Below are 27,897 nucleotides of genomic sequence, written 5' to 3'. Positions count from 1 at the left end.
AAAGCTTAGTGAGCAAAGCAGCTTCTAGAACCTTTCGGGCGACTCCATCAAGGCGGGTGCTTATATAAATGCCGCGCACAGCGCCACATACTCAGTTCAGTACTCACAATCAGCTACAACTTCGCTATATCACGTCGGGGTCACCAAATTTGTGGGTAGCGGTAGGTAGCGACAATAAAAGATGTGACCTAGCCGACGCGACGTTCATCCCAACGTGATGCACACACTAACACTACCTACATAATAAAGACACAGTGATACTACATTCTGAAGATTTGAGCGTTCTTCTTCTAAATGACCTTCTAGGTTATAAGTATGTGGTTAGATAATCTAGCTGTGTCATATCATGATGAATAATGTTCCATACAACATCTCACACATTAATCAACTACATTATACCTTTACATATTTATGTACATTTACATTGTTGATTGATGGTATATGTAGTTTAGGATAAATTATAAAGTTAGATAAATTGTTATTATTAAGTAGATATGAAATTACAGTTGTGCTAGATGTGTTTAATTTAAAAGAGAATTTATTTAAATAAGGTGTATTTTCAACCAATTGATTTTTAACCCATGATGTCTTACTATACAATCAAACAAATGTAATGCTACAAAGTCTCTGTAATGCTACAATTTTTTTTTCAAATAATTTTTATTAGATAATACTGTAAAGCGGCAGATCTTAAGATAGCTCAGTACTTAACGCGGAAGATCTTGAGTCAAAATGCCGGTAATTGCTAAAAAAGATTTTTTTATTTTTTTTATTGTTGATATTTTTTCACACAATTATAAATCGCACAAAGTAGAGGAATCCTTTGCTTAGTAGTTGAAATGTTATAAGGCAAGCGAAACAATACTTGTTGCCAGGCACCAAACATACTGCAGTGTAGTCAGTGGTTGTTTTGCAGTGTACCTAGAAGTTGTTTTTTTATTGTCACCCGGTATACATTACACATATCTATTTCATGGGATTACTGAAGTGGACACTTAAACCGCATTTCACGACATTGCGACTGTATTTTGTTGCCTTGCCGGACACGGCCCGACTCGGTGCCACTTGGCAGCCTGTTGCGACAGTTTTTAACACTACAAATTAATAATTATTTATTTGTCTATTCTTATTATTTTTTATTATAAGTTTATCCTAATGAAGAAACCATTGGTTTCGAAACATGTTAATTATCTTGACTGATGATTTTTGAGTGATGTATATTAAGTGATTTATTTTCATAAAATTATTTGTATCTTTATTATTATTTACCAGTGTTAAACCAATTTCTGTAACGTATTTGCGAACTAAATATTTCGCTTCTAGTACAAAACTATATTAGGTCTAATATCCTTAAAATCGAAATAAGAACAGGAATATGAAATTTTAACTCTGGGTGTCATGTGGGTAGCAGAATTATAATAGTCTAAACGTTCTTCTAATATCTTTGGTCTAAACCCACCAAACCACATTTTTCTTAAAAATTTTTCATTGTCATGGTCTGCAATTGGTTAGTTAGAAAAAAAAAGTACTTAATAATATTTTTAAAAAATTGCCCGATAAAACTGTCAAAGTACTTTTTTATTCAATTTCAACAAGAGATTATCGGAAAAATTTGATTTTTTACATAGGATTTCCCGAAAGTGGAACTCGCACAAAAAAAAATATTAATCTAGAAAATCATTGTAAGTAAGTGTAAAGAAAGTCCCAGAGATGATATTGTAAAAATGCCAGATGACAAAATACTAAAGACCACGATCAAGTGGGTACTCAACTCAGCGGAACCTTCGAGAGGCAAAAAAGGTGTAGTCTGACTGCGTAGAAGAAGACTAGAGAAGAATGATCAGGTTTTAGCTAGAAATTAATATATTTAAATGTTTTGAAAGACAGAATTTAGTAGACAGCACTCGTAGAAGAGGCCAAATGAAAAAGCGTGTGATGGGAAAAATGTTTTAGGTTGCACGATTATAGATCTGCCAATATTTAGACTGTATTTATAAAAAAGACCCTAAAAGACCCTTACACCTGAAATAAGCTCATTTTCCCAAGGTCTTAACGGGGACTATTCACTGATGCATATTATCATGACACCATGCTGTTAGAAAATTTGTAATTGTACTGTTTGCTAATCGAAAGCAGGTATTAGTTTTGTTTTGTGGTACAGTAAACGAAGTGCTAAAGACGTTAGAGTTAGAGAGTACCTGCAAAGTGCTACAAGGAACTCCATAATTGATGATTGATTACTCTGGTTGTTGTTGGTTATTTTTTGGTTCAGATATCGTTATATACACATAAGTGAGACACCATTACTAGCTTTCAAGAGGCAATATAAAAGTTTTTTGTTATAAAAATATATTAATAATATTTATATTTTTGATACTGACAATTCGTGGTGGAATTCCATTATGATGATTTATTTAAACAATTTTAAACTTTTCTCCACTTACTATATTTTTAGACCATTAGTGGTTTCAACCCATTTATGGCCACCTTCAGACTGTTACAATTTTTCCTTAAACTTTGATTTTTATTCACTTAAATTGAGGGAAGGTGGTTAACAGTGGTGGTATAGCAATATAGCATCGTTTATTTTTTCTGACAGATGAATTAATATTAAATAAAGCTCCATAGTACACGATGAAAATAACCTTGAGAACACAAAATAATTTAAATACCGATGGCATAGCGCACACATGTTTTAAGTGCAACTTGAAAATTCCATTTATAAGAATACTCCAGGTTAATTAAGATTAAAGCAACACAATTTATATGGATATCTGCGTTTTATCCATTCTAGATTCAAAAGTCATGTAAATATCGCATGAAAAATTTATTTACAAATCGTGATAAATGCTTTAAAAAGCACGTAATTGGTTGTACTTAAATAAATTTGTGCGCTAGGTCATCGATCGATATTATGTATTTTCCAGGTGAGAGTGTCTTTAAAATTTCATTTCGACCTATAAATTGTTAGTTTTATTGCGGATATTTCATAATAATTTACGTGATCACTTGTAAAAAATGAAATTATTAGTCTTATGAAGGTACTGGCGCAGACCCGTGGAAGTCACATAGTATTGACACAAAAGTTATAAATATTTTTCTGTCAAAATATTATATTATTTTCTAGTAATTTATCATTTGTCTGAATTTTTGACACAATCAGTTCCAATTTATAAAATGTCCCAAAAATTCAAAATTAATCCGAGTTCATCGAAACAAAGTTACATCACAGTCATATGACCGAAATTAGTACATATGATTAAATAGTATAGAAGTTAGATTTTGCCAATGTCAAAACTCTTGCTAAAATGTGTGAACAATGTTATACTGTCATAATGTTATGATAGATGTCCGAAACGTTAGATAAATAAGAAGGCAGCATAACACGGCATAGTAACCCAAAAATGAATCACGATGATGGTTATAATATCGTATGGTCGGTTTGTATTCTAAATGAATCTATACAATATTGAAACCAACCGATTTAACGTTTGAGATAATGCAGCCTTCAATATAATGAATTCCGCAATGCTGTTGCACTTCCCTTAAAAGACTATTTTGCCGCAACAAAAAATGATAAAAGTCACGTCATATTTATGAAAAGGAAACATTTCACCAACACCTAAAGGAAATTTTACCAATATAATTTAAAACTTTTACGTAAAGTGGCTCATATTGATAGCACTTTTTTTTATTTTTCGCCCGGATAGGATTGGGTTGAATTAAAAAAAATCAGCATTTTAACGATGAGTAAAAATGTTAATTTGTTCGTATCTGCAGGAAACTAATGGATTTTGGTTTTGTTGGACCTTTTTGTGTGAGCGCCTCATTTGCCTACGTTCTGGTCTTTGGTTTTCGTAGCACGTTTTAATTCGCTACGAACGGCGGCGGTAACAGCTGATACGATGGTGTGAAAAATTGCTCAAACGTGATGAGAAATTTGATTCAGAACGTGATTATTTCACGAATATTTCCCGTTTTAAACCAGATTATTCTTTGGAACAAATAACTAAACATCTATCTCTTCATAATGTTGGAGCTTTTATTTATTATATATTTAATTCTACTTTTGATAAATAGTTTTGATAAAGATTGGTATTTCGACCACTGCATTCTTTTACCACAGTTATTGAAGAAGAATATACTACTAAATAAATCGAAACGAAACTTGAAACAGAACTAGACACAGGGTAAAGGTAACCGTCTCAACTGGGAATCGAACTCTTACCTGGACAACTCATCTAACCACTCGGCTATCGGGACCTAATTATTTTACGCCATTTTTGTCGATCTCATATTTCAAATTAAAGATTATGAATGGGGATTATAAATGATTTTTTAAACTTTGTAAGAAAAATTTTGTTTAATTTTTTTTAAGAAATTATAAAAAAAATGTTTGTTAAAGAGTTTGTAAGATTGTAATACATGTTGAAGTATTGGAAGAAACCACCAGAGTATCAATATTCCAAATGCCTGGTTTAGCTAATAGTTATTGCTTTAAATTTCGTTCAAATTTACAAAATGGCAGTTTTATGCATAAATTGATATAATACGAGTGAATTAATTACAAGTATTTGACTGAAAAGTTAATAGCTACCTTGAGCTGAATTGACAAATCGTCTAACTATGTTTACTTAAACCAAAAATAAATGTTTCTGATTACAGAACACTGTTTTCTGTAACGCATCATGTACAAAAATTGGCTTTTTCGTTTTATTTCAGTAAAATATTATAGCGTTGATCGTTTAGAAGTTGAATAAATTAAAAATATTTACCGTTAATAAACACATTAATTTGTTTAATAGTTACATACTGTACTTTAATAGTGACATACATATTAAATATGTAGGTACGTACAAACAAGCAAATTATTGCAGAGAAGACATATTTGATTTTTTTTGTTTCAAAAAACGTTTTTTAGCTAGTTTCGAACATCCGCCCCCAGTTCCTCGTTATCCTTCATATGTCCAAAGACACTGGGTACGTAGCGCTGTTTATCTTAGTTAAAATTTAGACTCGCGATTCAATCGGACAATTTTTTTAATGTTTTTTTGTTTCATTTTACAGTTCGTTTCGTAGTTAAGAAACAAAAGTCAAATTATTAAACCTCTGGAAAACGGTTCGTGTACCAGTGACTAGATCTTTTCTCGTCTGAGAAAAAAATTCCTATCGTGCGCTGGTGGCATTGGAATTTCGCCCTAGCTGTAATTTTTCGATATGCGATTTAAACCAGTATGCCCTGAGAAAGTACATAAAAAATATTACAAAATCATTACTTTACTTGGAAAGGGTCTGGTGTTCCAAAGGAAATTAAATTATTTTCTGGTATGGATGGCCAGTACATCACCACACAAGCAAGCTTTGAAATGATTTAAAAAAGTAATTCCCTTCGACAGGAATCGAACCCACAGTCTCCGGATCGTAAGCCAAGCGCATAACCGCAACGTACGGATGCGTACGTAAGTAAAAGTAAATAAGCACTAAAAAGAAATAAAACCGAATATAAATAAATCACTCACGCGGAATTCCTTCCGTAAATAAAATACGAAGGCTTAAGGCTTTTCAGGCAGAATCTTACTGGACCGGAAGTGACGTCAGCACCGCCTTGACCGCCGTTTCCTGTGAATTTGTACCTTAACAAATTATCGGGTCCGACCCATCTCTGTACAACCTTGCCTTCTACAAGGGGATAGAGAATTCACTAACCCCTCAGTAACAAAACATGATTCTAGTATTGTTATGTTTTAGTTAAAGGAACATAGGTTTAGGGCTTTTTGCGTGTGGCGATTATTTTAATGAGATCTCGTGGTGGCTTAGGGATGTTTATTCAGGATTTCTTCGAGATTCCCCTGGGGTAGGAAAAGGGAGGAAGTGGATCTTGAATTATGGCGCACTTAATGTTTATTTCGGGAAATATAGACACATTTAACTATATTATTCGAGGGGATTTATCATCGTGTAATGCTTCTATTCATAGAGGACCTAAGCAGAACCTTAGGGTTCATATTGAACGATATTATTCTAAATGTTAAACTGATTTGTGAAGCTGAAAATCAGGGTGCTAAAGTGTCAAAAAATATAATTGACATTCTCACTCAATTTGTTGCAAGGCGGCAAGAACCTTGGCTCTTGGCCCTATGGTCGCATGTTTAAACCTCGGGAAAACGCAAAAAAAAATAATTAGATCTGTTCGCTAAACACGACTAAAGAAAGACTCAAACCAGGTCACTCAAACTACCGTCACTTCTACTCCTAATCTTATGTTAATCTCACTATATTATATGGTAACGAAAAATTAAATCATACGTTCTCACACTTCTTCACTGTCAGCAGTGGAAAGTTTATAATTGGTATTGTTAACTATTTTTAATATAATGTTAATTAAGTTGATTTTAAGATATGCTGTTAACTGTTCCAAAAATAAATAAATAAAGCCATTTTAAGCAACGTTTCGATTCTGATTGGTTGTCTTTCACCAACGGGATACTAATTTAATATTGTTCATCTGCTCTAATGTACAAATAATTAATCCGATCACTAATTGGATACTACGTTTAAAAGTAAGTTATACATATATTTTTAATTTAAATTAATTATTTAAATTTAATATAATGACAAACGTTCCCGGGTAACGAATAACCTGGCAATATTTGAAAATCTCCTACTACCACCACAGTAAGCGGAAAATGTTGCTTGTATTGTGATGGAAGACTTAGCCAGCTGAAGAATTGAACACTCTATGCCTGGGTGCGACTCAAACGCGATGTCAACTCGGCCACAGACCGGTTATTGAGGCAATATCATTTTTACTCCATTTAAGACCCAATGTTTATTGAAATGAATTCTTTCTAATTTAGCAAAAAAGCAAGTAATTCCCCTAGCCGTTATTACGCTTTTTTCACCTCTGCCATTATCAGCTGTTTTCCGTTTTTGCAGGTATAAAATTAATCTTTAATCCAATCTATGTGTAGATACTGGGGTCGCATCTTAAGGGGCTGTCGTTGCGCAGGGATGAGATCACCCGCAGCGTCCCCTTGTGTAATATCCTCTCCAGCCATTTCCATGACAAGTGGAGGGCCTCTATCCCCAGCCCACTAGCCCACGTGGCAGAGTTCAAGTGTCATCGTCACCTTCCTTTGACTTCTTTCACCCCTGCTGCTTAGAGAAATGGTCGCTCTATACGCTACGTATTTCTGCAGTATTGATTTAGAATGTCACTATAAGAATACAACATTTTTAAAAAGCTCTAATACTTGAGTAGATACACACCTCACTTAGTCAGTATCGACAGCTGGCCAACATCTAATGATGCGAATACATTGGCGAACCGAAACGCGAGCCGAGCCTTGAATTATGGGAAAGGAACGAAGCAACAGAAAATGGCGCGAAACGCCACTGGCGGTTGCTTCGTTACTTTCCCATAATTCGAGGCCCGGCTTGCGTTTTGGCTCGCAATTGTATACGCAGCGTAAGATACCGAGCTATCAAATACTTCACCTATTTTTTTCTTTAAAAGAGAAATACATAATATATTAGCTGTCCCCTGCGTTGTCCGGGCTTTATGCTTTGTGAAGAACGTGTGGTGTCTCACGGAAGCTATAATTTATTTTTTTCCCAGCATGTACTACGAGAGGGACGGGGGTGACGACGGCAGCTCCCTAATTTGTAGGCAGTGGAGGGGGACGCATCGTTTTCAAAAATCGCTAGGGTAGCAGATATACGGATGTATGTAACATCTTACTTATCCAGTGTGATATGTCCTTTTGGGATTGTATAGCGAGCGATAAGGTGATATTGGCCACGCCAAAAAATGCTTTGAGCTTATAGCATATGAGCAGAGTTTTTCAAAATCAGATGTGGACAGTAATTATTTTCCTCTTATTTTGAAGGTCAAGGGTAGACAATTTCTTCCAAAATTATCAAAATTCTGCTTCTTATTTACTTGTCTCTGAAATTCCATAATCGTGCTCTATAAAGGGTTAAGGGTGGGAAAAGGGGTTGGGGTGGTTATTCGATATATCATGTAGACAGTGACATTCTCCTTGTTTTGAAGGTCAATTGCACTCACCTCCCCACATTCGGAATAAAATTGTAGATTTTTATAAAAAAAACAAATCCACACCGCCACCACGGGACATTCTTCGTTAACTTGTAAGATTTTTCCCTGTCAAGACAGTCTAATTGAAAGGCTGAGTTCATATAATATGCTGTTTTGCGAATTGTTAACCTTCTCCTGAGTGATTACTGAATACCGTTCAAAAGTTCTTGATGCCCGGATCCAAGTGAACAAGAGACTAAGATATCCTCAATTTGGAAAACATTATGTGGCTGAAGACAGTGGGAAGTGAAGGTATATGAGAAAAGGATAGTTGGTAAGTACTGGTTTAATCCGATCTAGTCAAGAAGCCCATTTAAAGTCAATGCAAGAGATGTTTCCATTCTGAATGGTGTCCTTTCAGTAGAATGACATTGAGAATTTTCATAATTCTCTAACGAGCTCTTAAATAAGGAATTTCGTATTGCTTTAAAAATGTGTACATAAAGAAAAAAATATTACCTAGTTAACTCGCAATTACGAAATTTGTCGTCACGCCCATGGCAAGCCCGTGCGGTATTGAATAGAGGCAATTAAAAAAAGCGATGAGTCATGAAACTCAGTACCTATTTACTTACTAATGTATATTAAATAAATAAATTATATCAAATAAAAATAGCTTGTTTCATAAAAAAAGGTACAGGTAAACGAGCAAGATAAACAGCCTATTATTGCCTATTGCCGAACAATTGTATAATGCTTGTGTCTTGTGAAAACTTGTGAAAAAACTTTTGTGCTTGGCCTATACAGATTTATATGTTACAGTGTCACACGGAAGCTATGATCTTCTTCTCCCCTCTAGCATGTGCTGGGGGGAGTGGGAGAGCACGGAACATAATTTCTTTTTACGGGATCTGTAACCTCGACAGCTGACAGTAGCATGACCTCTCCTACTGTAGGATTATTTTCAAATATCGCTCGGCTCGCACATTACGGCATGAAATCTAGGCCACGCCAATACGTAAAATATATTATCTGTTTCGTTTGACATGTGTACGGGATTGTATGACGAGCGATATAATAATATAGCCCCCGCGCAAAAAAACGTATTGAGAGTACAGCGTCGTCTAACACAACCGCTACCCGTCAATAGTCTTGACGGCAATTTACTTTGCCTTCAAGACTATTGACAAAAAACTTGCTTGTTTACCAGACTATTTGTTAATGCAAGACATCATATACTGATGTTGCTAAAGGCCATCTCCGTTTCATGTTGACAAACCGTCGCTTCCTCCTGATTGAGGTTTTCTGTGGATTTTCTTAATACAGCAGGCGAATGCGGATGAATTCCTAAGAATAGGCCATAACCGACTCCTTCCTACTCCCAACACAACACAAACAGACATTTTATTTTATTTTAGTGTATTGGGGAAACAAACAGTTAAACAATTTTATGTATTACATTTTACATGTTGTATTAACCAGTGAAGTTTCTACATAAAATTCATGTTACATACAGAAAAAAACATAAAACCACTTTAGTGAAAATAACAGCGATATCTTAGATATTTTGCATACCCTTATGAAAATAACTGAAAAATCTTAGATATCTTACACACTTTAGTGAAAATACCTTAATGAAAATAACTGCGATAACTTTTACACAGCAGGGGGAGAGAGTACGTAAGTAACAATTTGATTTAATTTTCTCCAATATGCATTTAGTAAACTAAACTAAGGACAAATGAAAAATATCGACGTCTAAACATATATTATTGTATTTTGTGCATGTCCTAATGAAAAATTAATGTTTTGTGTAGTTAGTTTTTGAGTGTGGGATGTGGAATAGTTTGTTTGACCGTGTGTTTTATTTTTTATTATTATTTTTTTTTATTAGGTACCTACAATATTTTTTACAATTCAAGTTTTCCAGTAATGTAGGCCTCACTGGGTGGCTTGCCCGTGCTTAGGCCTTCATTTTATAATATGAAATATAAACTACATAATACATTTTATGAGAAAAATTATACATTTAAAATTAAAAATACATAATAATATATTTAAAATTAAAAAAAAAATAGTACATTGAAAATAATCTAGTGTGTTTGTGAGTGATGTGTGTTTATATTGGTTTTGTGTGTTACGTGTAGGTTTTATTTTTATTTTATGCCATGAAATTTTGGTAATATTGTCTTTTTTGTTCTTTAATCCATTTTGTAATTTTGTGTGTGAATTTATTTTTATTTTCCTCAATTTTAATTTCAAGTTTTAAACTGTTGAAAGCTTTTATTGCATGGTATTGGTAGTGTCTTTGTCCAAAATTTTTTCGAGAAAATATAAGGCCTCTAAATCTACAATAGCCAGGTAACATTTTAAACACCCATATGAGGTAAAAATTGTGAGGCGCGAATGATGCCGTTCTATTTGTATAAATAACATTATCTTTAAATTCAGTAAATTTGGTCTTTAGGGCTTTATTCGTAGCTCGGCGACAGTCGATACGTTTCCTCTTGTTTCTATTATCTATGGTCATGCCCAATAGAGTTGCTTTCTTGAAATTACGGCATATTTTATTGATTAACAGTTTGAAGTTTTTTTTAAAGGTTGTCTTATTTGACGCAGTGGTTAAATAAAATATTTTACTATTCTAACTTGTAGGTAACAAAATCTTTACGATTTGAAATCCTCCGTGGTTGTAAAACTTAGAATTTGTTCCTGAGTTAGAATGCTACATAAAAACTGTATTTGGGGTGATAAAATATTTTTGCATTTCTGTTTGCATGATCTGAATTTTGACTTCAAAGATGATAAATGAATTATAAGAAAACATAAAATATCCTTAGTAATGGGAACCACAAAGCTCTTGTTGTTTCTAGCCGTGACAAAAATTTGAGACTGTCTTTGTTGACTAGAAAATTAAACGGTATCTTTTTGACTAAGAATACAAATGGATTGGGCAGTATATTGTTAAACGTACACGTTTATGAATTTCTGAAGTTTGTATCAACTTTGCACAACCTATGGACGTAAAAAGATAATCATTTAAGTTTTATATTACCTATTAACCATAAAAATAACTGATTTAATTCCAGATTAAAGACAGATGTAGGTTAGGTATGACTTTATTTCGTAGTCATTAAATAGATACGATTGCAATTTGCGTTCTACAATAATGTTACGGATACTAAAATCGAATTCATAGCATGTTTATTGCAACGTAATTCCTAGGAAAGGAGAATAAATTTGTTACTGAAATAAATCTGCCGTGTTTTCATGATTGATGGAAGAACTACCGAGAACGTGTTAAGTAAGTTCAGAGAACCGTATCATTAACCAATGTTATATTAAATTTTAAGATACACTCATATACCATGGTTTGAAAATACCTTTTGAACGCTTTCAGATGATTTTTGTTCATTTATTAATCTTGTTACAACCAAATTACAGGTTTCCTCTTTGTCTTAAGAACAAAGTTACATAAAAAGAACGAGAGCCATAATATTATATAAATATCGTAAATAAAACAAGACATACATGTAAATTAAATTCATAACAGATTTTTATAAAAAGAGCAATAGGAAAGTTACTCGTGACATGTCAGAAAAACACTCCATATACTTTGTAGCTCGCAATTGAAAATCTATACTTTTGATATCATGTTATTATAATCTCTAAATATTATAAAACAAGTCGCTATCCGCGTCCGTCTGTTTGTGCGCTTAGCTTCTGAACTACAAAACGCATTTTGATATGTTTTTTCACTATCCTTTAAAGAACTTCTTCTGGAAGATTTATTTATTTTTATTTACATGCATATTACATTTATAGAAAGTAGAGAAAAGTTGATGTTTTGAAATCGAATCGTAAAAAAAAAAATTTCGGGCATTGCTAACGCTGGCTAAAACTAATGAGATACGTCAAAATAATGCACTACGGAATTGCATATCTTAAAAAGGACTTATAAACTCAAAACTTTACCACAAACCATTTATAAGTTCCCGAGCAAAGCTGGGTACACGTCAGCTAGTTATTACATAATCTGTTTAAGCAAGAATGTTTTTATGGTTTGTTTTGGATTGATCCATTTTGACTAGGACAAAGATAATCCTAAGTAATTATAAAGAAGAAATAAAGTAATTTGACGTACCGTTGAAGGGTCGAGAAATAAATGTGAAAGGAGAAACCGAGAAGTGGAAAGATATTGAACGATACAAAATGACGCTGATAGCCGATTTGACGATAAAAACTTTTAACAACTAGGCTTATGCTGGTGTTATTGAGTTCAGTTTGTATAACTGTCACATAGCGTGATAGTGTATCTTCTCAGGACTGGCCCTGAATCATTCGGCGCCTGGCGCTAATAAAAACCTGAAATGCGCTATATTCAGTGTTAGGTATTATCAGCGCCTTGGCCCCTTGGCGCCTTGGCAAGTCTACTGAGGGAGCGGACTACTCCGATTGCGCCTGCGTAGGGCCGGCCCTGAGAGTACTTTAAGTACTTCAAGTACCTACTTGGGTACTTGAGTAAGTAAGTAATAGGGAATATAATATAACTATTGTTTGTCGCTGAGCTGCCGTAGATATTAATAAAATCGCGTTAGCAGATATCGGAAGGTTGAATGAATTAAAGCGCAGGCATGGTCCGCGTTTCGTGGAGTATCTGGTCCCAAAACTTAGAACAAACTAACAACTGAATAAAATCTCAAAAGATGTTAGAAAATTCAAGGAATATTTTAGTAAAATAAATTATTACCATTCGTTTCAGAGAATGCCCACAGCACCCACATTCTAAAACTGTTCTTCATACTTTTTAGAAATGTATATTAAAAAAGTAATTTGACTAAACAGCAGATTTTGTCTTTTTCATCTTATCCACCCCTCTTATAATCTAGGGAGGTACCTACCACAAACATTTCCTCGTCTATTTAGCTAAGGAAGCACAGATAATATAATATAACATTTATTAATAATGATAAAACTATTTTAAAAATTTGTGTAGCGCGGTTTTGTGAAGAATCACCTTAAAGGCGCTAAAATATTTTTCCAATGCTCTATCTTGTTACTAACTATAGACTAGCCAATCTATTATAATAACTTAAGGCTAACGGATTACATCCACCGGTTCATCGATATGTATTACAAAACTATAATATGTGCAATGCATATGACCAATGAACGTCAAGCTGCGTTAAAATGAACATTTTATTTATATTATTTATATGTAGAATCACATATACCTGGCAGGTCACTGGAGGTCACTTTTACTTAGTTATTGTAAAGTCTTCTAACTATACGTATATACTGATAAACTTCAAATTGATGTTCTTGAAACATAGCGACTCTAAATAAATTCATTTGGGTAAGTACAAATTTAGTTTCCGTGTAGTGCTGCATCTTTTCCAGGAATAGAGTCGTAGGATATCGTAAATAGATTCGTGTTGGAGACCCTAAGAGAAACATTCAGCCGATCGTAGGTGTTAAAACATGGTATATCTTGTTTGTGTTAGCATCTTGGTGTCACATTTAGTGAAAACTGGATGCGCCGCGTTACCGAACCATCGCCCTATTATAATGAGATTATATCTAATTTCAATGAGAACTGGAAATTTGCTGAGAACTTTACTGATTTTAACTCTCGGTTTCATGTAAACATTAGACCGATTATAAGTTGGATTAATATAGTATTAGTTATTATTTTTTCAATATTCAATATCAAATTCACTAGTATAGAATGACTACAGAATAGGTGTGTTAAATCTATGTACGACCGTATTGCGAATGAAGAGGTCCGAAATAATACAAGGCCGAGGTAGGCGTAAAATGACTTGGATACTTTGTACATGTAAAACGGATAGACTGAGATAGAAGTGAGAATAACATGTATGTGGCGCAAGTGAATGGACGCAGAAATCGGGGGCGCAACAGGAACATTGGCACGAATCATTGATTTTGATGCCTTCTTTGATCGAGTCATGTCGAATAAAAGGAGTGTGTACGACACAACGCATGCATGTAATTAAAGCAAAGCTAAGTTGTGTGTCACTCCATCCTCTCTGTCATCCCTGATAATTATTTAGTTACAACGTTTAATTAATTTATGACGCGGATTTTCTACAGAGAATGACGAAGGCATGTCAAAAAATACATTAGTTTCATAAACTGCTTTAGCTTGCCATCTTTTCGGAATACAATGATGGGCGAATGACCTCTTGCTACGATACAAATACTATAGCATTCTTCATTTAAGTTTCAAGGGACATTTTTATAATTTAAACTTTTTGTTGTTAAATCGGCGATAGCTTGTTGACACACACGTCCTTTAATATACCGTTACTGATACCCTCAGAAGAAAAAAAACAATGTTTAAATCTGGAGATCTTGGCGGCCAGTCGATGTCACATTTTCTGGAGATTAATCGGTTTAAGACGTGGAAACATTCCATTTCAAATTTTAATCATACCAGCATGGTTTTGAATCGCAAAGCGATTTTTGACAACATTTTTACGTCGCACTCAATTGCTAACTGTCAAATATGAACTAATGTCTAAAGTCCCGGGCGTTGCCCGGGCTTTTTCGCAGTATTTTCAAAGATGTGGACAGTAATTTACATAATTATAAAAAATATCAAAATTCTATTTTAAGGGATGGTAAAAGGGTATGGGGATAGTTTTTCAAAATTTTGTATGGATTCTCGTATTTTGAAAATCAAGTGTGCAAAATTTTATCAATCTTGGAATAAAATTATCGATTTGCATAAAAAACACTGCCAAATCAGGACGCTTTTCTTTATATATAGATTAGAAAAAATACAAATAGCTTTCGATACGTGTTTATTTACTTTTGGACATCCCTTATGAGGAATGAGTAAAAAATACCACTGTTTTACGCAACTTGCATATAAATACGTCAAAATTAACATGCTTGGATAGTCCAAAGCTGCAATTCAATAAAAATTTAACACTTTACAAAACTCCGAGTGCGAGAGTCCACCGATCCGACTTTTCGAAATATATACATTATCACGTAATAACTTACTCGTAGAGTTTAAAATTATATCAAAAAATGTTCAACTTTATCGTACAAAATCTATTCGATTAGATTCCTTATTAAATTTTAAAGCTATCAGCAAACTTCTGGAAGGTGAAAAAAAAACATTTTGAGTCCGAAAATATCTCACTTTTTTGCTTGTTTTGAATGAATAAATTCAGGGTAAACTTTTTATCAAATATTGTTATTTACAGCGCTAGGGATTACTACACTTCTTAAAACATACTGATTTGAATGTTAATTCATTAAAAATCTGGTCAAATTAGTAGTTTTCCTGTTCAAAATGGGGCTGCGGGGCTATAGCGAATGTATTTGGTGGCTGAGTTGACATCGCGTTTGGGTCCCACCCTGGCATAGTGTGTTAAATTCCTCGTCTGGCTAAGTCCTCCATCACAACACAAGGAACTTTTTCCGCTTTCTGTGGTGGTAGTAGGGGATTTTTAAATATTGTCAGGTTATTCGTAACCCGGGAATGTTTGTCTTTCTTTATAAAAAAAATAAAAAGTTCGTAACAAACTATCAGTTAAAAGCAAAAGTTAAACTAACTGACTAAGCATCACCCCGCAGGAGTAGGGAGAGAGGATAGACCGCCAAACAACTCGGTATTGGCACACACTCCTTACCTCATTCACATTCATACATCGTCTCATACATACTCTTCTATTATTGACTCTTGACATGGCCCGGCTCAATCTGTATCTGATTCACTTGCTCGTGCCATGTCTTCTTTGGGCGTACCCGACATTCACATTTGCGACATATATTCTCCTTGCACTCCTTTATTCTACATGCCTAAATCATCTAAACGTCCCTTTCTTAATCTTACTCATTACGCGTACGTCAGCCTTGTACTATTTGCGGATCTCCACATTTCTCACAAGATCATACATGATTTTACCACACATATGCCTCAGGGATCTCGTTTCGAAAGCAATCAGTCTACTTTCATCCTTCCTCTGCCAGTTCCATACCTCACTGCCATACATCAGGGTAGGTACCAGCACTCCATTGAGGACTCCTAGCTTCGCTTCTTTGGACATTTTTTTGTTAGTGCCAACTGTGTTCAGTCCTCAATTAACGGAGTTACCTGCATTTACCCTGCTTCCAATATCTCTGTCAGCCTTCCCATCTCTCGTAAACATACTTCCTAAATAAACATACTCATCCACCTGCTCATTCACAACTATATTGCACACTGTTTTCGCACTCTCTCTTTCAAACAACCTAACTTTAGACTCAATTGCATTCATAATGAACTCATTATTCATACGTACTTCAATCATCCTTGACACGAGAAACTGTGGATTTTCCAAAATTTTAGCAATCAGCACGGCATCATTAGCATACAACATGCAAAATACTGTCAGATTACTCAAATTCGAGCCCAATCCAAAATTGTAGAATAAATAACCACGGCTACATTACCCAGCCTTATTTAACACCTTTTTTTTATATCAAACCACCCTTTAAAACCATCGTTCACCCTTATACATGCAACGTTTCTCTCATACAGAGAACCAATTTCCTGTGTGAGATTCATATTCACTCCGTACTTGAACAACACCTTCCATAGCTTTTCCTGTCGACTCGGTCGTATACTTTTCGTAGATCTATAAAAGCACAGAGAAGATTCTGGTTTTTTGCAAGAAACTTCACCAGTACGCAAGTACATACGCAATGAGAATATCTGATCCATGCACCCCTTCCACTCATAAAAGCACCTTGCACATCCCATATCTTTTTTATCCTATGTTTTCTTTCTTACCCATGCAATTAAAATTCTACCTTACAGCTTGCCAACTGAGCTTAGCAGGCTAGTAGCTCTATGATTACCTCTGTATAACGGTATGATCACTGTCCTTCTCCAATCTAAAGGCGTGTAACCCTCTTTTGAACATTGGTCAAAATGTTTGCACAACCATGTGAGAATCATTTAGATTATCTCCTTTTAAATATTCAGAAATATTGTTGAAACCGTCAGCCTTACCATTCTTCATTCATTTAATCGATATATTTATGTCACTTTTTGAACAGGATCATTTTTTCCGTGTAGGTTTTAGACAAAAAATAAACTTTTTTTTCTCTTGTTTTCTGTTAGACATGTCTAAAAGAAAAGAAATGTATTAAAAAATAATGATTTCTATTTTGATGCATTCGACTTCTGATGGGTCGCGATTATTAAAAGTTTGAGAAGTTGCACTATAAAGATAGATACGTTATTCTCTCCACAGTGTTATTATGTTGTTATCCCCATGAACCACACGCCGTTAGTCGTTAGTTGTTATCCGTTAGCGTCCCACCAACGGCGGTCGTTAAGCCGCCTACCGCCCGACAGGTGTTTTCTAACGAACTCGATAACTGGATTGTTTTGATTAATTTTGTATTGGAAAATTGCCATATCAAACAACACTGCAGTATACCAATACACAGATAGGAAAAGCTTATGTTATACGATGAACTCAGTAATTTTTATTTATTTGTTGTATTATGCCGTGTTGCGCTACCTCCTTCTTTAGCCAACCGTTCTTTTAGATAGATATATGCCCTGATGATGGACACTGTAATGTTGTTCCGCAACGTTCGCTAAAAAAGGAGGTAGCGCAACAAGGCACAATATCCCAAAAGTAAATTATTATTGTACACAAAAATCATTTCACAAATAAGTATTCGTCTATTTTAAAATTTGGTTGAGTTAAGTTAGTTTTTCTCAAATATTCACACTATATTAAAAAAGTTCGTTAGTACAATCCTGCAGTTATGAAATTCAAACACGTGCCTATAATCGACATAACTACATATTATTGTTTCACTACCCGGCATCGCCCGAGATATCTTAAATATGTTGTTTTATGATTAAATATGCATATTTTTAAGTTATACACTGTCTATTTATTAGCTCCATAGATCAGATGAAATTTAGTTTGTGAACTGAAAATAGTTTCGTCGACCTATAAATTCCGGTCCGAAAAATATGTGGTGATAATATCGTGTCTCACCATTCAAGCATTTTTTCAGCTAAATAGATGCCTAACTAACCTAATGATAATTAATACTATTTTTATGAATATGTTTACCATGATCTGTGGAGGTTAGTGTAATCTCACACATGCCATAATTTTACTATTATAGGTAACATATGCCACAGGATGTTTTGGCAGTTATTTTTTTAAATAATTCCACAACGCTGTAAAATACTTATGATTATGATTTTTGCACAAAAAATCAGATATTTGATGCAATCCTCTCATTGAATACAAATTAAAGTAGAAAGAATTAAAATATATTTGACTAGCTGACGTGTACCCGGCGTTACTGGGGGTTATCCTTTAGAGAAGGACATATTCCATTGCAGACTTTTCTGTAGGCCTTTTAAAGATATACAATTCCACAGTACATTACTTTGATGTATTTTCTTAGGTTTAGCCAGCGTTAGCAATGTAAGCGCCAGAAAATATTTTTTTACAACTTGATAACAAAGCATCGACTTTTCTCTACTTTCTTTAAATATAATGTGCATGTGTTACATATACAAACCTTTCGAAAGAAATTTCCTAAATGATAGTGAAAACCCTGTTAAAATCCGATTCGTAATTACAATGAACTAAGCGCGTAAGAAAGAAGTGGATGGCGACTTTATTTTATACTTTTTAGAGATTAGAGATACAATTCATTTTAAAAACATCTCCAAACGATACACTTGTAGAACTACGTGTATAGTTTAACATTTCATGCAAACTCGGGAAATTTTAAGAACCCACATAAAGTGTCATAAATTTTAACCAAATTGCTGGGAAATTAGATCTGTTGAACGATATCCAAAAAATATCAGAACAACTGAAGATTATCAAAGATATAAGATTTAATGCTTGATAATCCTGAAACATGAAAGGCTGCCAAATAATTAGCATATTGTAGTGACCTTGACTTCATTGCCACATAATATATTAAAATGTTTGAAGTTGACGCTTTCTGGAAGCTATAAAAGAATTCAGAATATTTCTTTCGGCTCTCTTCAGGTATTTTAGGGTGCTTTTAACTTTTGTCTTGAGATCGTAAAACAAATGTTATATGATTTCTAGTAAAAGGATGCAGAATTTTATATGATTTCTAGTAAAATGATGTGGAATGTTATATGATTTCTAGTAAAATGATGTGGAATGTTATATGATTTCTAGTAAAATGATGTGGAATGTTATATGATTTCTAGTTAAATGTTGTGGAATGTTATATGATTTCTCGTAAAACGATGCAAAATGACCCTAAAAATATTTTAAAAATATATATTATATTCCCATACGGGCTTTTACAAACGTGTACATAATAATTTAGTGAAACAGCAATCAAAAAATATTTGAAAATTAAATACAATCCATGCAGAAGAAAATTATTATGCTTACCTTATTTGTAATTATTACCGAGACATGTTATTATAGTCTTCTTGTAAGCACGTTCCGTGCAGTTGAGCACATCTACAATTCCTGCGAAAGTGTTTCCATCTGCAATCTGCATGCAATCTAGGTACAAGCGCGTATCTAAATGACTCAGTTCTGTAAGCGCATTTCCTTTTCCGTGTTTAATAGGAGGCAGTTCTAAAGTTAAGAAAGAGAATTAACATAATAATTGTAAACCCGTGCTTGATTCAAGGCTGTACTGTCTCCTATTAAACATGAAAAAGCAAATACGCGTTCCGATATTACTGTTGGAATTAAAAATAATTTTCTATAGAATTTTCACGTAGTTCTAGTTGGTAGGATGAAGGTGAATAGACTCAATCAATCAGGGCTGTCTAAAATTCAACTAAAAAAAATAAAAATAAAAGGCAAGTCAGAAACAAAAATTCTATGAGAGTTTTAATCATTTTAATTCTTTGTGGTAATCAAGTGGCTGTAATTTATAGTTTCTATTGGCAGACCGAGTTAAAAGTTAATATATATTAGAAATTTATGCTGATTTTTTTCATTGGAAACGGAATGGATTTTAAAGTGAAGGGACCAGATAGAAGAATTGTATTCGACTTGATTTTGAACTAAAGAAGAATACAAGATTTTTAAGTTGATGTTTTAAAGTCTCGACCGTTACGGAGAATGAAGTCAAGCATTTAAATCCTTTATTTGTTACTAACAAAATTAAATTTGGAATCAAAAATACTGCCAAGATCGTTAATTTCGGTGACTGAGGTGAGAGAAACATTGTTTATTTTATATTGATTATTGAAAGTTACATTCATTATTGATATATGTATCAAAAAGTAATGTAACTACACAATATGACCTTGTTTTTCAATAAACATCTTATTTCTTGAACTTTTTTTGCTTAAATTCAGCATAGACCTAGGAGTAACTGTTGGAGTTCTTGAAGGAAAAGTTATGACATTCGAAAAAATCATTGAAAAGAAAGTATTACCACAGGAAACAACGCCAATTTGTGAGGTGCTCGCTGAGATAGAGGAACGCAAGACCCGCTCGAAGAACATAATTTTACTCAACGTCCCCGAGTGTAATTCGAACTCAACTACAGTGAGCGTCTTGGAGGATGGAAAAAAGGTATTAGCAGCTATTAGTGAAATTAATAGCGAGTTCAATCTAGAAGATGTGAAAATTTACAGGCTCGGAAGTAAAATTCCAAACAAAACCAGGCCAATTAAATTAGAATTTGATGAAGTCAAACAGGCGAAACTAATACTCTTTAACAAAACTACTCTGTCCAATGGAATTATAATCAAACCTGACAGGACACTACAACAAAGAAATCACTTAACTGACCTCTGGAAGGAATTAGAAGAGAGGAAAGAAAAGGGCGAAGTCGATTTACGAATCAAACATTTCAACGGAATTCCCAAAATCATCAAAACCCAAGCAAAAAACTAAAAAACAAACAGAACAGATTTTCTAGACTTACAGGATATTATCAAAATGTACGGGGAATGCGTACAAAATTGCACCAACTTAAAACTAACTCCCCAATCTTCTCACACGATATTCTGTTTTTAACTGAAACATGGTTAAATGCTGATATCAGCTCGTCAGAATTAGGCCTACATCAATATACCACATATCGTTCTGATCGAAATTCTATTACGAGCAAAAAGTCTAACGGAGGAGGTGTGATGCTGTGCGTATCCAAGAATATATCATCTACTAAATTACCGGTAAAACACAAAAGTGTTGAACAAATTTTTGTATTGCTCAATATACCTAATGGAAAAATTATTATTGGCTGTGTCTATATCCCACCTGCATCGGATTTGCAAACGTATAAAAATCACAATGAGGACATAGAAGTACTCAAATTCAAATATCCTAAAGCAAAATTCATTATTGCTGGTGATTATAACCTTCCTAACTGGACCAGCCAAGATGACAACGGACCTGCTACAAACCAAGCCGATTTACAGTGTGCTAAATGTAGTGAAATTCGTGATATGTCTTTATTTTTGGGACTAACTCAATCAAACAAGATTTTCAACTTTAACAATCGAATGTTGGATTTAGTGTTTTCAAGTGATTCGAAAATAGTGGTTGAGCTATCCGACGAATTATTATTACCATTAGATCAACACCACCCACCGTTGGACATTATCATAACAAATAGGCCTTTAACATCTTCAAAAAAAACAAGTGTCCCATCGTATAACTTTTCCAAAGCTGAATACCATCATATTACGGAGTACCTTGCCCAAACAGATTGGTCCTTTTTAGATGAGGAAAATAATATAAATGATCAATTAGAATACTTTTACTCGATTTTAAATACCTCTATAGAACAATTTGTTCCCAAGGTTAGCTTTACATCATCTAATTATCCGAAATGGTTTACAAGGGAACTAACTAATTTAATTAATAAAAAAAAATGTATCCACAGAAAATATAAACATACCAGAAATTCTAACGATTATATAGCATTTACTAAACTACGAAAACAATGTAAAGAATTATCAATAAAGTGCTATAGTGACTATGTTAACGTAATTGAAAATGAGGTACATCATCACAATGTGAAAAAATTCTGGAATTTTACTAAATCTCAACGAAAAGACAACTGTGGATATCCTAATAGCATGTTCTTTAAAGAAAAATGTGCCGACAGTATTGAGGGTATAGTTAATCTTTTTGCTGACTCATTTAAAAGTGTCTACGACAAAGATATTCCCATCAAAGCAGTCTCCAGTACGTCAGTGGAAGAGTCATTAAACCTAAGTCAATGTTTCATAAAATTAGATTCCATAGAAAGAAGCATAAAAGCACTAGATAGTAATAAATCTGCTGGACCGGATGGTATTCCTCCCATATTTTTAATAACTTGCATTGATAGTTTGATATATCCCTTACATAAACTTTTTAACAAATCCTTAGCGTCTGGCTGTTTTCCGGCTCTGTGGAAAAAGAGTTATTTAACGCCCATTCATAAAAAAGGCGACAAAAGCGATATATCTAACTACAGACCTATTTGTATTATGTCTGCTTTACCCAAACTTTTCGAGTCATTAGTATTAGATACCATTGTAAAACCTATCAACAATATTATTGTTCCTAACCAACATGGCTTTATCAGAGGTCGATCTACCTTAAGTAATTTAACTATCTACAATAATTACATATCTGAATCGCTCAGTCTGAAACAACAAGTGGATTCTATATACACCGATTTCAGTAAAGCATTTGATAAGGTTCGACATCATATTCTTATATCCAAACTCCGACTGTTAGGCATCAAAGGTAGTTTATTGACATGGATTATTAGTTACCTCAGTAATAGAGTTCTTTGTGTCAGGATTAATTTTATAGAATCCTATGTATTCGAGGCCACAAGTGGTGTCCCGCAAGGGTCCCACCTTGGCCCAATATTATTCTTAATATTCATTAATGACATTGTAAACATATTTAAAGATGTACAAGTCCTACTTTTTGCAGATGATCTAAAATTGTTTAAAAGAATACGAAATATATATGATTGCCTAATTTTACAAGCTAATTTAGATAAATTTTTTAAATGGTGCGAACAAAATATGTTATTTTTGAACATTGAGAAATGTCAAGTAATACGATTTTCCAGAACTCATTCTCATATCTTACATGAATATAATTTAAATAATGTTAAATTAACACCAGTATCACAAATTCGTGACTTGGGAGTTATATTCGAATCAAACTTAACATTCACAGCGCATATAGATGATATAACTAATAAGGCTTTAAAGATTCTTGGCTTCCTTTGTAGAACCCTAACTGATTTTAAGTCATTGGATTGCATGAAAACACTCTACATTTCACTAGTTAGAAGCCAAGTGGAATATAATTCACCTATTTGGTCTCCTTTCTATAAAGTACACTCTAACAAATTAGAACGGGTTCAACACAAATTTCTTAGGTACTTAAATTTCAAGCTTAAAATTCCAATAGAAAACATTAATTATGTAAATTTGATGAATGGACTTAATTTAATTACGCTGTCTGACAGAAGAACCATTTCAGACCTAATTTTATTATACAGAGTCATGAACAACCTTATTGACAGCCCTGCCATCGTTGCTGCTATTAAACTCTATGTACCGACAAGAAATACTAGACAAAATACAACATTCTTTTGCGACACATATAAAACCAACTATCAGTCAAACTCACTTACCAATAGGATGCATGATTTGGGCAACAAGTTTGGTGGTATTATAGATATATTCCATGATTCCCTTTATAATCTTAAATTCAAATTAAACCAACACTTTGTGGAATCATACAAATTATTGTAATAGATTTAACGATTAGATATGTTATTGTAATGTTTTATATTATATTTTGTTCTTTGTTATTGTTAAATATTATGTTGTTTAAAATGTTTCTTTACGCCATATTCTTCAAAAACTACTTGTATATTTTTTTAAAATTCTTCACTTTTATAACTCTTAGTATAAATTCTAACTCGATAACTTATGTAAAACTTATTTATAATCTATGTAAAAGCCCCTATGGGCGTATAACAACAACAATAAACAATAAACAATTTGCTATCTGATATTTTTCATCTTCGTCTTGGTATTTATTGCTGTTCTGACATCTAGCTTTTAGTAAAATATAATATCTCACTTTTAAAGGTCACCAAACTCACATCTTTTGAATAGTTCAACGGCGGCATTTTTCACAGGACACCAATTTTACTATGGAAATTTCTGAAGTCATCCCCAACTAAGGAAATCATTAAAATATGATTGATTTTTATCTGAAGCAAGAAAAACTCTCAAACATTAGGCTCTGGCATCATTCAATTTTCAAGTTTCCCTGCCTGAAATTTCTAATTCCATTTTTTTTACATTACTCCCAAACCCGGCTCCCAAATTACCCGTAACAAATCCCGCTCGCGCTAACAACGAACTTTGGTAATATTGTACCTTTACATAAATCAGATGATTGTAACTTATCCGTATTGTTTCTTACTCCATTTTAAAATAATGTTTCATTCCACACGTCTCAAAAATGAAATAATATTATGAAGTGAAGAAAATATCTATTTTGGTCTCCGGTTCAAATTATTTTCGATTAAATAGACAATTTACGTTTATGCGGTCTAGCTCCCATAAATTTGGAGTGGGTCCAGTAAATATACGGTGAGTGAAAAAAAAAACAACAATTTGTCACTACGGTTATTTCTGGTTCACCCCGCTAATGAGATGGAGTTATTGTATGTTTTGGATATGATCTCAAAACGTGCTTCGAAAAGATGATTTTTATTAATTTCTTCTATGACAGCTGTGCAACAATTTGTCAGGTTCAAAAAACTTGACAAATGACACTGTGACACTTCGACCCAAGTACTTAATTAGATAAAATAGTGGTAGATTCTTTCAGTATCGCCCTGATGAAAGATTCATTCGGAATCGAAATATATCTAAACTATCTAATAGCCAGGTACTTCTCAACCTTCCCCTTGCCCATCTCCAACACATCCATATTCCCTACAGCCTCCAAAAATATTCCAATCGGGGATGTCATTGTCCTAGTGGCTTCAGAAAGTGGCTTCAGAAAGCAGTTGGGACTCTTGTGCGGTATTCACATAAAAAAGATCAAAACAGGCCGTAAACAACACCAAATAATACGTAGTAACACGTAAATTGGAACATGATGGACATGCTAAATGGTGAATTTAAACGTATTATTTTGATATCCTTGTATGGAAGAGAGAAACAAAGGTTGTCCACAGATAAGATGAGCCAACAACTCAGAGAGAACTGAGAGCTTCAAGAGATAAAACTATGAGATATTTGAAGACCCATGTTCAAAGCTGGAAGCCAGTAGAGCGATAAACAGGAAAAACGTGAGATGTTGGCACTAATATTTTTTTTAATGTTCTTTTCGTCAATCGTAGAATTTTGTGGTTCATTAATCTTTCAGCATTCGCACTCTTCAATTGATCACAATTTTTCAAAAGACTACAAAGGAATTCCACCAAGAATTAGCAATACAACAAAATAAAAGTCACATTTTTATTGTAATCATTTTAGAAACATCCCATTTGATTTATTATTATCAATTACATGGTAATTACCATGATTTATAATGTTTAGTAATTACCGTGCTTTGTCCGATTTTCAGCACTCTTTTGTGTACAATAAATTACTTGATAATATAATGTTGACGCTCTTTTCAAGGAATTTAATATTCTTGATGTTTAATAGTGTTATATCAAAAGATAATAATGTACTTATAAATAAAAATATTGACATAACATTATAAGCGAGGGCAGAAATGACCCTTCTATACCAACAAGCCACCGAGATACATTTATTAATTTTTGGGAAATCGACAGTTTACATTTAATCAGTTTGTACATAAGTATTATATAAAACCAAAAACCAATTATGGATTTCCTCCTCGTGACTTTACCTCTCCTGAGACAGCATAATATCGAATAAGTATATTAAATTTGTAAGAAAAGAAAATGAATTAAACAATTTACAAAACAATACATTTATAGCCATGGAGAGAGGTTGTAGATATAAATCGAATCATAATAGAGATATAAACATAAAAATTATTCACAAACCATCAGAGAAATATTATTTTATGGACCTCTTGTATTTGGTAAGTTCGCAACTGAAAATATTAAACTTGGATATTGTAATTATTGCATAGTCTGTTCAGGTAAAAATTCTGCTTAGAGTTAGTTTGGCATTGATCAACCCTGAACAGGACACAAGAGCGTGTTGAACGCGCAGGTACATTGAATGGAATCTTGTTTAGCAACTTTGGGCATTGAATATTATTGTTAAATACTTTATACAGAAATAGTGCATCCTTATGATGCCTCCGTACACTCAGTGAATCGATTTTAAAGTATGAAGCTGCCTCTGCATAATTATTAAATCTTACTAATGACTTGTAACAAAGATATTTTAGGAATTTGTTTTTATTTGCTTCGATTTTGTTTATGTGGATTTTGTAAAACGGAGACCAAACAACTTATGCAAACTCCAAATGACTTTGTACATAGGCAAAGTAGAGTTGCTTAATGATATGATACTATTAAAAAGTTTTGTGTTTCTTATGATAAAGCCTAACATTTTAGCAACTTTATTTGTGATTTGATGTATATGAAGGTTATATTGTAGATTACTATCAAGGGTTAATCCGAGATCACGAATATCTGAGACTGTTGCAATGTTGTTGTTGTTGTTTAAAGAATAATTAAATAATATTTTATTTTTATGTCTCGAAAAGATAATGTGATGACATTTTGAAACATTTAGATATAGTTGATTTTGTTGGCAATAGGTGGATATATTTTTTAAATCATGCGGTAAATTGACACAATCGTTTAGACTTTTTATTGGCTTGTATAGCTTGGCATCATCAGCAAATAGTTCTATTTCAGAGTATTTTACAACATTGATCAAATCGTTAACAATATCAAAAAGTATTATTATACCTCGGACCGAAAATATATTATAAAATCCTTTCACATCTGAAAATGTGTGAATTGTCATCCTTCGGTCCAAATTAGCTAAATGGTTAGTAGGTTTACGAAATGTAAACCGATAATTTATTAATAGTTTTCTCTCCGCTTTTGTTTATTTTTTCTACATTTTTTCCATTTTTATTTTTCTATTCACCTTCAATGTATTACCCACACAAATAAATTAATCTAATATAAATAAAAACTTTTACAATTTACAAGTAAGAAAAAGTAACCTAGCATGTCACGTAGAACAGACACTGCCGAGTTAGAAATTAATGTTGACTAGGCATTAATGTGTTTACAATACATCTTATCCTCGAAGCACAATGTACTTATCATATTATTGTTATTATAATGTAGTGTATGGTAGACAGAAGGTTAACATTAACACAAAATATATATATACAAATCGTCTGATAATGCTGTACAACAATATGTTATTTCAAACGATCTGCATAAAGGCAAATATATAATATATGTTTCCTGATGTTAATTAATACCTCCCTAATTGAGAAAAACTCGTGTTTAGGGAGGGAATATCATTTTGAGTATACCCTTTACATTAAAGTGCATCAATGGTACATATATTCAAAATCCATGTCTACATTATTATAACGTTTAATTCTGTAACTTATAATTTTCCGTATCAAATGCATAGTAAAATAATAATAATACATGACGTATTTCCGTGTTGTTTTATAGTTAAATGGATAAAAATCCATAGCTCACAATAGAAATAACGTTTTCGAGGTAAACATAATTATGCTTACCTAGAAAAAGATTTAATGATGGAAAGATTGCAGTGCGTTTTTCATAGCACAGTTCCAGAGTTTTTGTTTATTCAGATTATCTGTTTTACATTGTAGTTT

General features: G+C 33.2%; 1 protein-coding gene across 1 annotated transcript in view; it reads left to right on the top strand.

Annotated features, from left to right (window-relative positions):
* Positions 1 to 27,897, top strand: part of LOC149419892 (protein couch potato-like) — a 585,651-nt gene that overhangs the window by 15,761 nt on the left and 541,993 nt on the right. The window lies entirely within an intron of this gene.

Source organism: Hesperophylax consimilis, chromosome 11, assembly GCF_061612785.1.
Source record: "Hesperophylax consimilis isolate HC1 chromosome 11, BYU_Hcon_1.0, whole genome shotgun sequence".
Lineage (NCBI taxonomy): Eukaryota > Metazoa > Arthropoda > Insecta > Trichoptera > Limnephilidae > Hesperophylax > Hesperophylax consimilis.
Note: the sequence above shows the minus strand (reverse complement) of the source record. Positions and strands in the feature narration are given on the sequence as shown.